The sequence below is a fragment of the Lissotriton vulgaris genome, unplaced genomic scaffold, assembly GCF_964263255.1.
Source record: "Lissotriton vulgaris unplaced genomic scaffold, aLisVul1.2 SCAFFOLD_301, whole genome shotgun sequence".
Lineage (NCBI taxonomy): Eukaryota > Metazoa > Chordata > Amphibia > Caudata > Salamandridae > Lissotriton > Lissotriton vulgaris.
Window position 1 is genome coordinate 612,349 of NW_028244321.1, and position 13,444 is coordinate 625,792.

The 13,444-nt window shown below is 48.7% G+C and overlaps 1 non-coding gene across 1 annotated transcript; it reads left to right on the forward strand.

Annotated features, from left to right (window-relative positions):
* Positions 1–3,205: 3,205 nt before the first annotated feature.
* Positions 3,206–3,277, forward strand: TRNAH-GUG (transfer RNA histidin (anticodon GUG)). The gene has a single exon. It is a non-coding gene; the product is annotated as a tRNA-His (tRNA).
* Positions 3,278–13,444: the final 10,167 nt, after the last annotated feature.

Below are 13,444 nucleotides of genomic sequence, written 5' to 3' on the forward strand. Positions count from 1 at the left end.
GGACTTTGTGACGCCTAGACATGATATGAAGCCCCCGCACGTTCCAAGTAATACATTTCAGATTAGCAACATCAGCCATTGTCCCATATCGTTCTCGCAAAGTCTCCCCATCTGGGTCCCAACAAAGAAAGGGCATCAATCATCCCAGCACTGATGGCGGCCATTTTCCCCAACCAAAACTTAACAACCCAAGTATGAACCAAACCCTCATCCACCCACCCCAGAACAGGACCCAAATAGCACCATCTAGTTCCCATCCAAACCATACCCTCCAAAAACCCACTATCCCTCACTAATCCTGCGGTCGCCACCGTAGGAAGGCCTTAAGGGCCAGGTGCGGGCCGGGCGGTGGCAGTGGGCCCTCGACGCTCAGGCCACCAGGACTAAGGCAAGCCCAAAACAGTGCCAAAAACCCTCGGGGCAAAAACAAGGCACCCCACCCCCCCTCCCCTGGGAGTCAGCATCAATTGTCGGCACCCGCCACCCCCGTGCCGGGCCCCCACCCAAAAGGAAGTAGCTCACCCCGTTAACCCTGCCCATCCAGAAGGTCCTCCACCGATTTCGGTGTGATCACCGGCGTATGGACGCTATCAGTCACCGATTCCTCGGAGTCCGTTGGTACCCCCTCGTCCCCAGGGTCCGCTTCCTCCTCAATGGCATCGTCCCGTGAGCCAGACAGCGCAGATAACACCTCCAGCACTCCCTTCCACTCCGTCGATGTCTCCGCAGTTGAGGGTCCGCCTGAGCGGCCACGGCGACTCCGAATCCTTTTGGACCGCCGTCTCTGCTCCGGCTCCGTCGCCTGCTGAGATGAGGAGCCGAAGCCATCTTTCCCTGCTCTATAGAGTTCAAGCCAGTTACAGACATCCTCCGGGGTATCAAAGAATTGAGTCTTGTCATCGACAATTATGCGGAGCCTCGCAGGAAATAGGCGCGAGTATTGGATGCCCTCGCTCCTGAGCTCGCGCTTGACCGCCAGGAAGGAAAACCTTCTGCGTTGAGTTTCATAGGTGTAATCCGGGAAGATGTTCACCTGGCTGTTCGCCACTTCGAATGGACCATTATGTCTGGCGGCATTGAGGATGAGGTCTCTGTCCCGAAAGTGCAATAACCTCGCCACCACTGGTCGCGGGGCACGTCCCTGTTGCGGTGGCCTCGCTGGGACTCTATGGGCACGCTCCAGGGTGTAGAAGGAGGATAGACCCTCCGGGGCCACCGTGTCTCGGAGCCAGGCTTCCAAGTATGCCACCATGTCGCCATCCTCAATCTTTTCCGGCAGGCCCACCACACGAATGTTGTTCCTCCTGTTACGGCCTTCCGCATCCTCCGCTCTCTGCTCCAGGGCCGTAATCCGGGACAGGGCATCCTTCATAGTCGCAGCCAAGGTTCGCTGCGCCGGCTCCAAGGTTTTCACCGAGCTCTCCACTTCCTTGACCCTGTCCGAAAGTTTGCCGTGATCCGCTCTAAGGAGGCCTAGGCTCGTCGCTACCTGGGCAATGTCCTGCTGGAGGGCCGAGCGCGTGGTCGCAATCGCCTCCAAGACGCGGTCAAATTGCTGCTGCATTGATGCACCGCCAGAACTCTCTGGGTCCCCACGTTCCTCTTTGTCCTGGGTCTCCGAGTCTGAAGCGGCTGGGGTAGCCCCCTTGGCTCCTCTAGGTTTCCCCATGTCGCCGGGAGCACACAGTGCGGGTCCAGGAGCAGGCGCCTCCGAGTGCAGGCGCCGGCTATGACTCTCCCGGTTGCTGGGCCTCAGGTCGAGTGCCGGAGATCCCCGTCTCCAGGGCCTGTTGGACCTTCTCAGCTTCGGCTCGCGCCACCACCACGTCGTCTGAGGGCACCGAGGAGGAGGCGGAGACAATCGTCGCCAGGTTGGGCAGGCCCGTACGGCCGATAGAGTCCCGGAGTGAGGGTCACCAACTCCACCGGATGATTTGCGGCGCCAAAGGGTTGCGCCTCCCATGGAAGTGGGTCGGCCAGGAAAAAGTAGCCAAGTGCGGTGTAGGGAGTGGGGCCACTGTCGGGACCTTTAGGCGTCCGCGTGCGGGATCCACTATAGCGAGGGCATCTGCCCATCCAAGTGCGATCCTCGTTGAAAGAGTCCGATCTGACCGATGTCCAGATCCTCACATCTCTGGGAGACGGAAGTGCAGGGGGTGCGCCGCTGTTAGTGATGCTCCTCCAGTCTAATGGATCCGGCCAGGGGGACAATGAAGTCCGGGCGCCATGTTGGGTCGCACTCCGCAGTTCCACAAACTTCGATTTTCCGCCGGGTCACCGCTCGTTCGGACTGCGCCAAGGGCCCCGGCAGGTCTCCGTCGGGCCGATCAGCAGAATGCGGGGGCTGGGGTGCCCCGCAGCCTCCGATTTACAGGATAATCACGGGCTCAGTCCCGGAGCCGAGCTCTCAGGCGACCATCGCCATCGGCGCCCAAGCCACGCCCCCTTCTCCACACCTCATACTGCCTTTTCCCTCTTTCTCTCTTTCTCTGCAGTTGGTGGCTACTTTCCAAAGAGTCTGATGCCCCAATGTTCCTTCGTCTTGTTATCAGACGTGAATTTGAAAAGCAACAAAATTACCAAGCCTTTACCACTCACACATGGCAGGAGTTTATACTTTAATTCAATGAGCTAAGAAAAGTGTGTTGTGGGGCCCCTACGAGCCATGGTGCTTGCTTCATCATAATTAGGCATGCAGTCATTAGCCACAGCTCTGATTATGGGTCACTGAGGTCAGTTTCAATAATTCCTCAAAAACCTAACCATGCAGTCCCCCCTAACTTTGTAGTTATCTTGCTTTACTGCTGTTTGTGTGATTAGCTGGGAGGAGCTCACGGCAGCATCCTCCCAATAAAAGTGTAGATGGACCGTTCCTTAACTCTTTCTTGCTTCACATACAGATGGCTTGAGGAGGTACAGGGGAGATGCAGGTCTAATAAACAGAATAGAATATCTGCGCCAGGTGTGTTTCTCTGCATTGGTGTCCCATCACAGGCCCACCAGTGTATGTGTGATCTTTGACTCCTGCCAGTTCACAAGCAGGCGGCCAGAAAACGGTTTCAGCCTATCAACCACTGAGGAGATAAAGCCTTTGTATAAGGAATGAGGAAGCAATGAACACATTCAGCCTATCACAGTAGTAGCCCTGAGTGTTCCGAATTATAATTTCTTCATGTCACTGTACGTTATTGAGCCCAAGTAGCTCGCCGTGATCGTATAGTGGTTAGTACTCTGCGTTGTGGCCGCAGCAACCTCGGTTCAAATCCGAGTCACGGCATTGTGGTTGGCAATGTCACTGCAGTTGGGTTTTTCCTTTACAGAATTCCCAAATGTACCAGTTGTTTTTGTAAAATGTCTATTAAAAACAGATCCTTTTCAATATTTAAACGATCTAACGACAAATTATTTAAACACACATGATTATAAGATGTAGGTATACTGTACTTACTGACATAAATTATCGTTCTTGAACATATTTGCGGTAAGGGGAGCGGAGCTCTCCCCCAGGCCAATCAGAATGCAGATGAATGCAGTTGCAGTTGAGTGACCTGTGTTGTGGCTGTCTACAGGGAATGCACATATGTAGCTGTCTCGCAGCCCAATCCAGACGTCAATTGAAGACAGGTTTTCATGCAAATAGAGCAGTAAGTGCAGAGAAATGCTCACTCTCTAAAAATGGCATTTATACAATAGTAAGATTAAATCCAACCTCACCAGTAGACAGGATTTATCAATAAATAAATAAGGCTTCTCCTCTCTGATATGGAATTACCCCCCAAAAAGTATAAGGGAATACCCAATGCTAACCTATGAGAGGGGCAGACCTCACAGTAGTGAAAAATGTAATAGACTGTTTGATACTACTAGGACATACAAACTACCACAGTACATGTCTTACCTTTTACTTACATAGCATGATGCCCCTAGGACTACTTAGGGCCTACCTTAGGGGTTACTGATATGTAATAAAATTGGAGTTTAAGGCTTGGTAAGTAGTTTTAAATGCCAAGTCGAAGTGGCAGTACACTGCAGCACAGGCACTGCAGTAGCAGGCTTGAGACAGGTTTGAAATGCTATTTCTTTGGGCGGCACAATCAGTCCCTGGGTATATGGTATACCACTTTACAAGGGGCTTTTAAGTAAATTAAATCTGTCATTCAGGTATACTCCAATTATATAATAACAAAACAAACAGTAGGGGAGGGCTAGAGGGACGTTTAAAGACCGATGCCTAAGTAATGTCCCCAAAGGACTCAATTATACACAAGGTACTTAGGGGTCTAGGAGCTGAAACCAGAAAAGTGTTTGCTGCTATAAAACCTATGTCTAGTTAGTACTATAGGAATATAAACAGTAACAGACCGAATCGCCAATAAATGAAACACCTGTAATCGTGAGTCACCCCAGTTGTTTTGGATTCCCATCAAAGTCTTACAAGATCAATATTATCATTTGGTAATCCCTGGCGGGTATTGTGTCTCCTGACCATTGAGATCACAAGCATACCCTCTCGGATGGTTCGGGGTAGCGACCACAATCACACAGGTATCCCAAATGCTGTTGATTCAATGGGAAAGGTGCAGTGCAAAAAGGAATAAGTGGTGATTTAAAATAGGATAGGGAACTAACAAAAGAAATTTTAATAAGCGTTGGCCCCTTCCTGATTAAAAACAAGAACAGACTGGTAAACTTATCGCATTGATAACAAATATCTGCGCGGAGACCAACATGTTTCAGCCTTATAGGGAGGGACCTCGGGCTTTCTTCAGGGTCTCTGTTCTAGATGGTGCTACTGCCTGTATAAGTGTAGTAAAGTGTGAAAAATTATACAAAAAAACACACAAGTGAAAAGAGCCAGAAAAGGATATAGTGTTCCTTCTTCTGTGCGTACTCCTCTTCGGAAGCAGGTACTCGGTTACTGTAGTCGGGGGACAAACATACAAGTGAAACACTTTCAGCAACCCTGGTCTGAGTATTACCAAGCATCGAGTCAAGAACTTTATCAACCTGTGATACTCACCCAGTGCTTCCGGGGAGTGGACCTCACCTCTTCCTGGACCTGGCTCAGGATATGTGAGACCCCGCTCTACGGGAACAGAAACCGACCTCATGGTTATGGTTATGGAGGGATCAAGTAGATCTACTCTCATGCATACTACACGAAGTCAAACGTGTTCTGGACGTAGAGTATACTGTCATACACCTGGACACGCTCTCGTGTCAGTGCCCCTCATTGCACCCACCCGCCGCGAGTCCAAAGGGACTCGAGAGAAGTTCTATTGACAAGGCTATGGGTTGATGTCAAACGTAGCCCGCCGAGGGTGCTAGCGTCTTACCTGTCCGTCGTTGTCTCGAGCTGTGACTGAGTCAGGGGGAGGCTCAGAACAGTGTTCGTCATTCTTACTTGAATGGTTAGAGAAAAAGTTCCCAACCAATCAGCCAGAGATACAACGACGTAACCTCCTACTGAGGCTCGAACTACTCGATGACGTCATACTCAACATTCGGGTAGTTCCAGTGATGTACAAAGGACCCCGTGGGTTTTCAGTGGCCGGTCAAAACTGCCTGGTGGGGAAATTAAGAGAGACTGAACCATGGGATGTCGTCATTCAGTCCGTGTTGATCAGTACCCAATTTGTACACCCATCTTTGCTCTTTGCGAAATAGGAAGTTGGACACATCGCTTACATGGGTGGGGATGTGTGGTTTTTCAAGAACATGCCAATGGAAATCGTTTTCACCATGATTATGCTCGATAAAGTGTTTGGTAAGTTTCGAGATATCTTTTTTGCAGCGGAATGTACTCTTGTGTTCCTGCATTCTCACTCTAACCTTTCTGGTGGTCATGCCAACATATCGCTCGTTACAGATGCATGTGAGGAGATAGATAAGGTTGTTGCTGTTGCAATTGGAGAATTGCCTCAACTCCCAAGGTCGATCTGTCCCGATATCCACGCTAGTGATCTTAGAGGTGAGTGGACAGACAGAACAGTTACCACAAGGGTGGTGGCCTGTAACAGGTGGCAGGTCCCAAAGGGTGCCCACTTCTCTCTTGGCAGTGGTTTTGGGACGGGTATGTACCAGTCGATCCCTTAAGTTTTTGGAGCGTTTGAACGCAAATAGGGGGAATTCAAGTTTGTCCTTCCCGCTATTAAGAATGCGCCAGTGTTTCTTGATAATTTTCTGGACCTTATTTGACTTGGTGTTATAAGTACTCACGAGAGTGAGTCGTTCTGTCGGAGGTTTGGCAGGTTTAGGTTTCAGTAGCGCAGCCCGGTGGTTGTTGGCTGCTCTTTTGCATGAGCGATTCACCAGTCTTTTGGGGTAATGCCTTGCCAGAAGCTGATTGGACAGTTCACCGGCATGTCGTTCAAAACTTTCAGCGGTGGAGCAGTTCCTGCGGACTCGTAGGAATTGCCCAAATGGGAGGTTATCCCTTAGGGCCTTGGGATGTTGACTCTCATACAATAGGAGGGAGTTGCGTGCCATTGGTTTCCGGTAGAGTTCGCTCTGTAGGCCATTCGCTGTACAGTAGACTGAAAGATCCAGGAAGGCTACTCTTTCCTTACTTATTTCAATAGTGAAACGGAGGTAGTCATTTTGATGATTGAGCCATTCGTGGAATTGTAGAATGGATTCTTGGGACCCTCTCCACACTAACAAGACATCGTCTATATATCTCTTCCACCAGATAATAGACGTGAAATGTGGGTTGCTCGCATGTAGTACCGTGGTCTGTTCAAATTTGTGAACATACAGGTTCGCCAGGGACGGGGCAAAAATACTTCCCATGCTGGTTCCAGAGATTTGATGATATATTCGGTCTTCAAACATGAAGAAATTTTCTTTCATTGCTATAGTAGCAAGCGACATGATAAAGGGTACAGGAGTGATGGAGTCAAGCTCAGATTCCTCCAGGATGGTGCGAACGGTGTCTAGAGTGGCATCCTGGGGGATCGATGTGTATAATGACTCAATGTCCAGTGAGACAAGGTAGTCAGTTTCTTGGCAAAAGTCAATTTCCGGGATTACCCTTAGGACATCAGTGGTGTCCTTCAGATACGTTGGCATGGTGTGCACCAGAGGTTTGAGGAAATGATCCGCAAATGCAGATAAAGGTTCCAGTAAGGACCCCTGCCCTGAAATGATAGGTCTGCCAGGAGGAGGTCTTTGTGGTTTGTGTACCTTGGGCAGAGTATAGAAGTATGGCATAGTGGGATTTTTGGCCTGGAGGAATTGTGCCTCTAAGTTGGTTATCCAGCCCTCTGCCAAAGCTTCCTCTACTAGATTCTTGATTTGGTTCATCAATCCTGGAGTGGGGTCGCTGGTCAGTGGTTCATAGGAAGTGCGGATGCTCAGTTGGCGGGAGCATTCCATTCTGTAAGTTTCGACATCCTGGACCACGATAGAACCCCCTTTGTCAGCGGGCTTCACGACTATGGTGTCGTCTTGGCAGAGGGAGTTCAGTGCCTTTCTTTCAGCTGCAGATAAGTTATTGTAACCTGAGTGGGTCGAGTATTGGATTTGGTCAATGTCATTTTTCACAGCTATCTCGAATGCGAGAAGCTGCGGGGGTATGGCATGAGTGGGAGGGAGAAAGGTGGATTTGTTCCTGAGACCTGTGTTGTTATCAGGTTCAATGCGAATGTCATCGCTGTTTTTCGGTTTGAAAAAGTAGTGGAGCCTGAGTTTACGAAAAAACTGAGCTAACTCGATTTGGAGTAGGAACGGGTCTCCCTCATCTGTGGTTACAAATCCAAGCCCTTTATTAAGGACTGCTTCTTCCAAATCTGTGAGAGTACGTTGGCTGAGGTTGACTACCAGGCTCTCACTGGTGGTATTGGTCACTCTTGGGCACCCCTCCTTGTGTGGCTCCTGGTCCCTGCGTGTGGGCCTGCTGTGTCCTCCCATTGGACCTGAGGTTGTCCCCGTGCCGGTCTTCTTTTGCCCCGTGACCGACTGGGGCCACGCGCTAAAAAAGGCTGGTTATTAAAATTAGGGAAACCTTGGAATGGGGCCATGGGTGGTTGAAAGGTGCCAGGGAAGCCCCAGGGTCATGGTGGCCACCATGGCTGGTTGGGCATGTTGTATTGACCCCTCTGGTTCTGATATCTTCCGCCCCCTCTACCCCGATTTGGGCCAGCATTAGGTGGCTGATTAGTGGTATATGAGTCGCTACCAGTGTCAGAGCTAGATCCAGAGTAGTTGGAACCATACCTCCTCCCATTCTTGGTAAAGTCTGGAGCTTTGTAATTATCGCTGGTGTAAGGGTACACCGTTTCCAGTTTGAATTTGTCTAGGTCTTTCTTGAATTTCTCAAGTTTAGTTTGCAATATAGACTCAGCAAATTCCTTGTTAATTCTGTCAGACTCGTCTTTATTTTTCTTGAAGTTAGCGGTGACCGCAGTTTTTATTTGCCCTTCAAGGACCTGTATCTCTACTAGTATTGCGTCTGCTACCCGTTTGGCTGTGCTGATTATTAAAATAAGCCAATCACGGGTGCATCGCCAGGCAATCAAAGACCAGTCACCCAGAAATTTCTTATCAGTAAGAAAAAGACGAGGGGCATTAGTTACTATCAGTCCCGGTGGTGCACAGCTTGCTCTCATGTATTCAGCCATGATAATCCCGTGGGTCTCAGTGCGGGAATGTGATTTCTTCATGGCTAGCAGTTTGGTCCAGTCGTCAGACTTGTTAACTGTGGGTGTGGGGAGAGTGTCCAGAATACTTGGCATGTTATCGAGTATTGATTTGTACATAGCATCATCATAGGCTAAACCATGGCGTTCTTCCATGGTGGAAGTGTGGGTAGGAGCTAGAAAAGCACCGTGAGGAAAGCGCAGGTGTATGACAGATTAGTGCTATTCTTAGTTTATAGAATAGATTTGCTCTCAAATAATGTGAGCACTCAATATAGCCCGCAGCTGCACGCTGCTCAAAGTCATAACAAAACAAACAGTAGGGGAGGGCTAGAGGGACGTTTAAAGACCGATGCCTAAGTAATGTCCCCAAAGGACTCAATTATACACAAGGTACTTAGGGGTCTAGGAGCTGAAACCAGAAAAGTGTTTGCTGCTATAAAACCTATGTCTAGTTAGTACTATAGGAATATAAACAGTAACAGACCGAATCGCCAATAAATGAAACACCTGTAATCGTGAGTCACCCCAGTTGTTTTGGATTCCCATCAAAGTCTTACAAGATCAATATTATCATTTGGTAATCCCTGGCGGGTATTGTGTCTCCTGACCATTGAGATCACAAGCATACCCTCTCGGATGGTTCGGGGTAGCGACCACAATCACACAGGTATCCCAAATGCTGTTGATTCAATGGGAAAGGTGCAGTGCAAAAAGGAATAAGTGGTGATTTAAAATAGGATAGGGAACTAACAAAAGAAATTTTAATAAGCGTTGGCCCCTTCCTGATTAAAAACAAGAACAGACTGGTAAACTTATCGCATTGATAACAAATATCTGCGCGGAGACCAACATGTTTCAGCCTTAGAGGGAGGGACCTCGGGCTTTCTTCAGGGTCTCTGTTCTAGATGGTGCTACTGCCTGTATAAGTGTAGTAAAGTGTGAAAAATTATACAAAAAAACACACAAGTGAAAAGAGCCAGAAAAGGATATAGTGTTCCTTCTTCTGTGCGTACTCCTCTTCGGAAGCAGGTACTCGGTTACTGTAGTCGGGGGACAAACATACAAGTGAAACACTTTCAGCAACCCTGGTCTGAGTATTACCAAGCATCGAGTCAAGAACTTTATCAACCTGTGATACTCACCCAGTGCTTCCGGGGAGTGGACCTCACCTCTTCCTGGACCTGGCTCAGGATATGTGAGACCCCGCTCTACGGGAACAGAAACCGACCTCATGGTTATGGTTATGGAGGGATCAAGTAGATCTACTCTCATGCATACTACACGAAGTCAAACGTGTTCTGGACGTAGAGTATACTGTCATACACCTGGACACGCTCTTGTGTCAGTGCCCCTCATTGCACCCACCCGCCGCGAGTCCAAAGGGACTCGAGAGAAGTTCTATTGACAAGGCTATGGGTTGATGTCAAACGTAGCCCGCCGAGGGTGCTAGCGTCTTACCTGTCCGTCGTTGTCTCGAGCTGTGACTGAGTCAGGGGGAGGCTCAGAACAGTGTTCGTCATTCTTACTTGAATGGTTAGAGAAAAAGTTCCCAACCAATCAGCCAGAGATACAACGACGTAACCTCCTACTGAGGCTCGAACTACTCGATGACGTCATACTCAACATTCGGGTAGTTCCAGTGATGTACAAAGGACCCCGTGGGTTTTCAGTGGCCGGTCAAAACTGCCTGGTGGGGAAATTAAGAGAGACTGAACCATGGGATGTCGTCATTCAGTCCGTGTTGATCAGTACCCAATTTGTACACCCATCTTTGCTCTTTGCGAAATAGGAAGTTGGACACATCGCTTACATGGGTGGGGATGTGTGGTTTTTCAAGAACATGCCAATGGAAATCGTTTTCACCATGATTATGCTCGATAAAGTGTTTGGTAAGTTTCGAGATATCTTTTTTGCAGCGGAATGTACTCTTGTGTTCCTGCATTCTCACTCTAACCTTTCTGGTGGTCATGCCAACATATCGCTCGTTACAGCTTTTCCCTCCCCTCCCACTCATGCCATACCCCCGCAGCTTCTCGCATTCGAGATAGCTGTGAAAAATGACATTGACCAAATCCAATACTCGACCCACTCAGGTTACAATAACTTATCTGCAGCTGAAAGAAAGGCACTGAACTCCCTCTGCCAAGACGACACCATAGTCGTGAAGCCCGCTGACAAAGGGGGTTCCATCGTGGTCCAGGATGTCGAAACTTACAGAATGGAATGCTCCCGCCAACTGAGCATCCGCACTTCCTATGAACCACTGACCAGCGACCCCACTCCAGGATTGATGAACCAAATCAAGAATCTAGTAGAGGAAGCTTTGGCAGAGGGCTGGATAACCAACTTAGAGGCACAATTCCTCCAGGCCAAAAATCCCACTATGCCATACTTCTATACTCTGCCCAAGGTACACAAACCACAAAGACCTCCTCCTGGCAGACCTATCATTTCAGGGCAGGGGTCCTTACTGGAACCTTTATCTGCATTTGCGGATCATTTCCTCAAACCTCTGGTGCACACCATGCCAACGTATCTGAAGGACACCACTGATGTCCTAAGGGTAATCCCGGAAATTGACTTTTGCCAAGAAACTGACTACCTTGTCTCACTGGACATTGAGTCATTATACACATCGATCCCCCAGGATGCCACTCTAGACACCGTTCGCACCATCCTGGAGGAATCTGAGCTTGACTCCATCACTCCTGTACCCTTTATCATGTCGCTTGCTACTATAGCAATGAAAGAAAATTTCTTCATGTTTGAAGACCGAATATATCATCAAATCTCTGGAACCAGCATGGGAAGTATTTTTGCCCCGTCCCTGGCGAACCTGTATGTTCACAAATTTGAACAGACCACGGTACTACATGCGAGCAACCCACATTTCACGTCTATTATCTGGTGGAAGAGATATATAGACGATGTCTTGTTAGTGTGGAGAGGGTCCCAAGAATCCATTCTACAATTCCACGAATGGCTCAATCATCAAAATGACTACCTCCGTTTCACTATTGAAATAAGTAAGGAAAGAGTAGCCTTCCTGGATCTTTCAGTCTACTGTACAGCGAATGGCCTACAGAGCGAACTCTACCGGAAACCAATGGCACGCAACTCCCTCCTATTGTATGAGAGTCAACATCCCAAGGCCCTAAGGGATAACCTCCCATTTGGGCAATTCCTACGAGTCCGCAGGAACTGCTCCACCGCTGAAAGTTTTGAACGACATGCCGGTGAACTGTCCAATCAGCTTCTGGCAAGGCATTACCCCAAAAGACTGGTGAATCGCTCATGCAAAAGAGCAGCCAACAACCACCGGGCTGCGCTACTGGAACCTAAACCTGCCAAACCTCCGACAGAACGACTCACTCTCGTGAGTACTTATAACACCAAGTCAAATAAGGTCCAGAAAATTATCAAGAAACACTGGCGCATTCTTAATAGCGGGAAGGACAAACTTGAATTCCCCCTATTTGCGTTCAAACGCTCCAAAAACTTAAGGGATCGACTGGTACATACCCGTCCCAAAACCACTGCCAAGAGAGAAGTGGGCACCCTTTGGGACCTGCCACCTGTTACAGGCCACCACCCTTGTGGTAACTGTTCTGTCTGTCCACTCACCTCTAAGATCACTAGCGTGGATATCGGGACAGATCGACCTTGGGAGTTGAGGCAATTCTCCAATTGCAACAGCAACAACCTTATCTATCTCCTCACATGCATCTGTAACGAGCGATATGTTGGCATGACCACCAGAAAGGTTAGAGTGAGAATGCAGGAACACAAGAGTACATTCCGCTGCAAAAAAGATATCTCGAAACTTACCAAACACTTTATCGAGCATAATCATGGTGAAAACGATTTCCATTGGCATGTTCTTGAAAAACCACACATCCCCACCCATGTAAGCGATGTGTCCAACTTCCTATTTCGCAAAGAGCAAAGATGGGTGTACAAATTGGGTACTGATCAACACGGACTGAATGACGACATCCCATGGTTCAGTCTCTCTTAATTTCCCCACCAGGCAGTTTTGACCGGCCACTGAAAACCCACGGGGTCCTTTGTACATCACTGGAACTACCCGAATGTTGAGTATGACGTCATCGAGTAGTTCGAGCCTCAGTAGGAGGTTACGTCGTTGTATCTCTGGCTGATTGGTTGGGAACTTTTTCTCTAACCATTCAAGTAAGAATGACGAACACTGTTCTGAGCCTCCCCCTGACTCAGTCACAGCTCGAGACAACGACGGACAGGTAAGACGCTAGCACCCTCGGCGGGCTACGTTTGACATCAACCCATAGCCTTGTCAATAGAACTTCTCTCGAGTCCCTTTGGACTCGCGGCGGGTGGGTGCAATGAGGGGCACTGACACAAGAGCGTGTCCAGGTGTATGACAGTATACTCTACGTCCAGAACACGTTTGACTTCGTGTAGTATGCATGAGAGTAGATCTACTTGATCCCTCCATAACCATAACCATGAGGTCGGTTTCTGTTCCCGTAGAGCGGGGTCTCACATATCCTGAGCCAGGTCCAGGAAGAGGTGAGGTCCACTCCCCGGAAGCACTGGGTGAGTATCACAAGTTGATAAAGTTCTTGACTCGATGTTTGGTAATACTCAGACCAGGGTTGCTGAAAGTGTTTCACTTGTATGTTTGTCCCCCGACTACAGTAACCGAGTACCTGCTTCCGAAGAGGAGTACGCACAGAAGAAGGAACACTATATCCTTTTCTGGCTCTTTTCACTTGTGTGTTTTTTTGTATAATTTTTCACACTTTACTACACTTATACAGGCA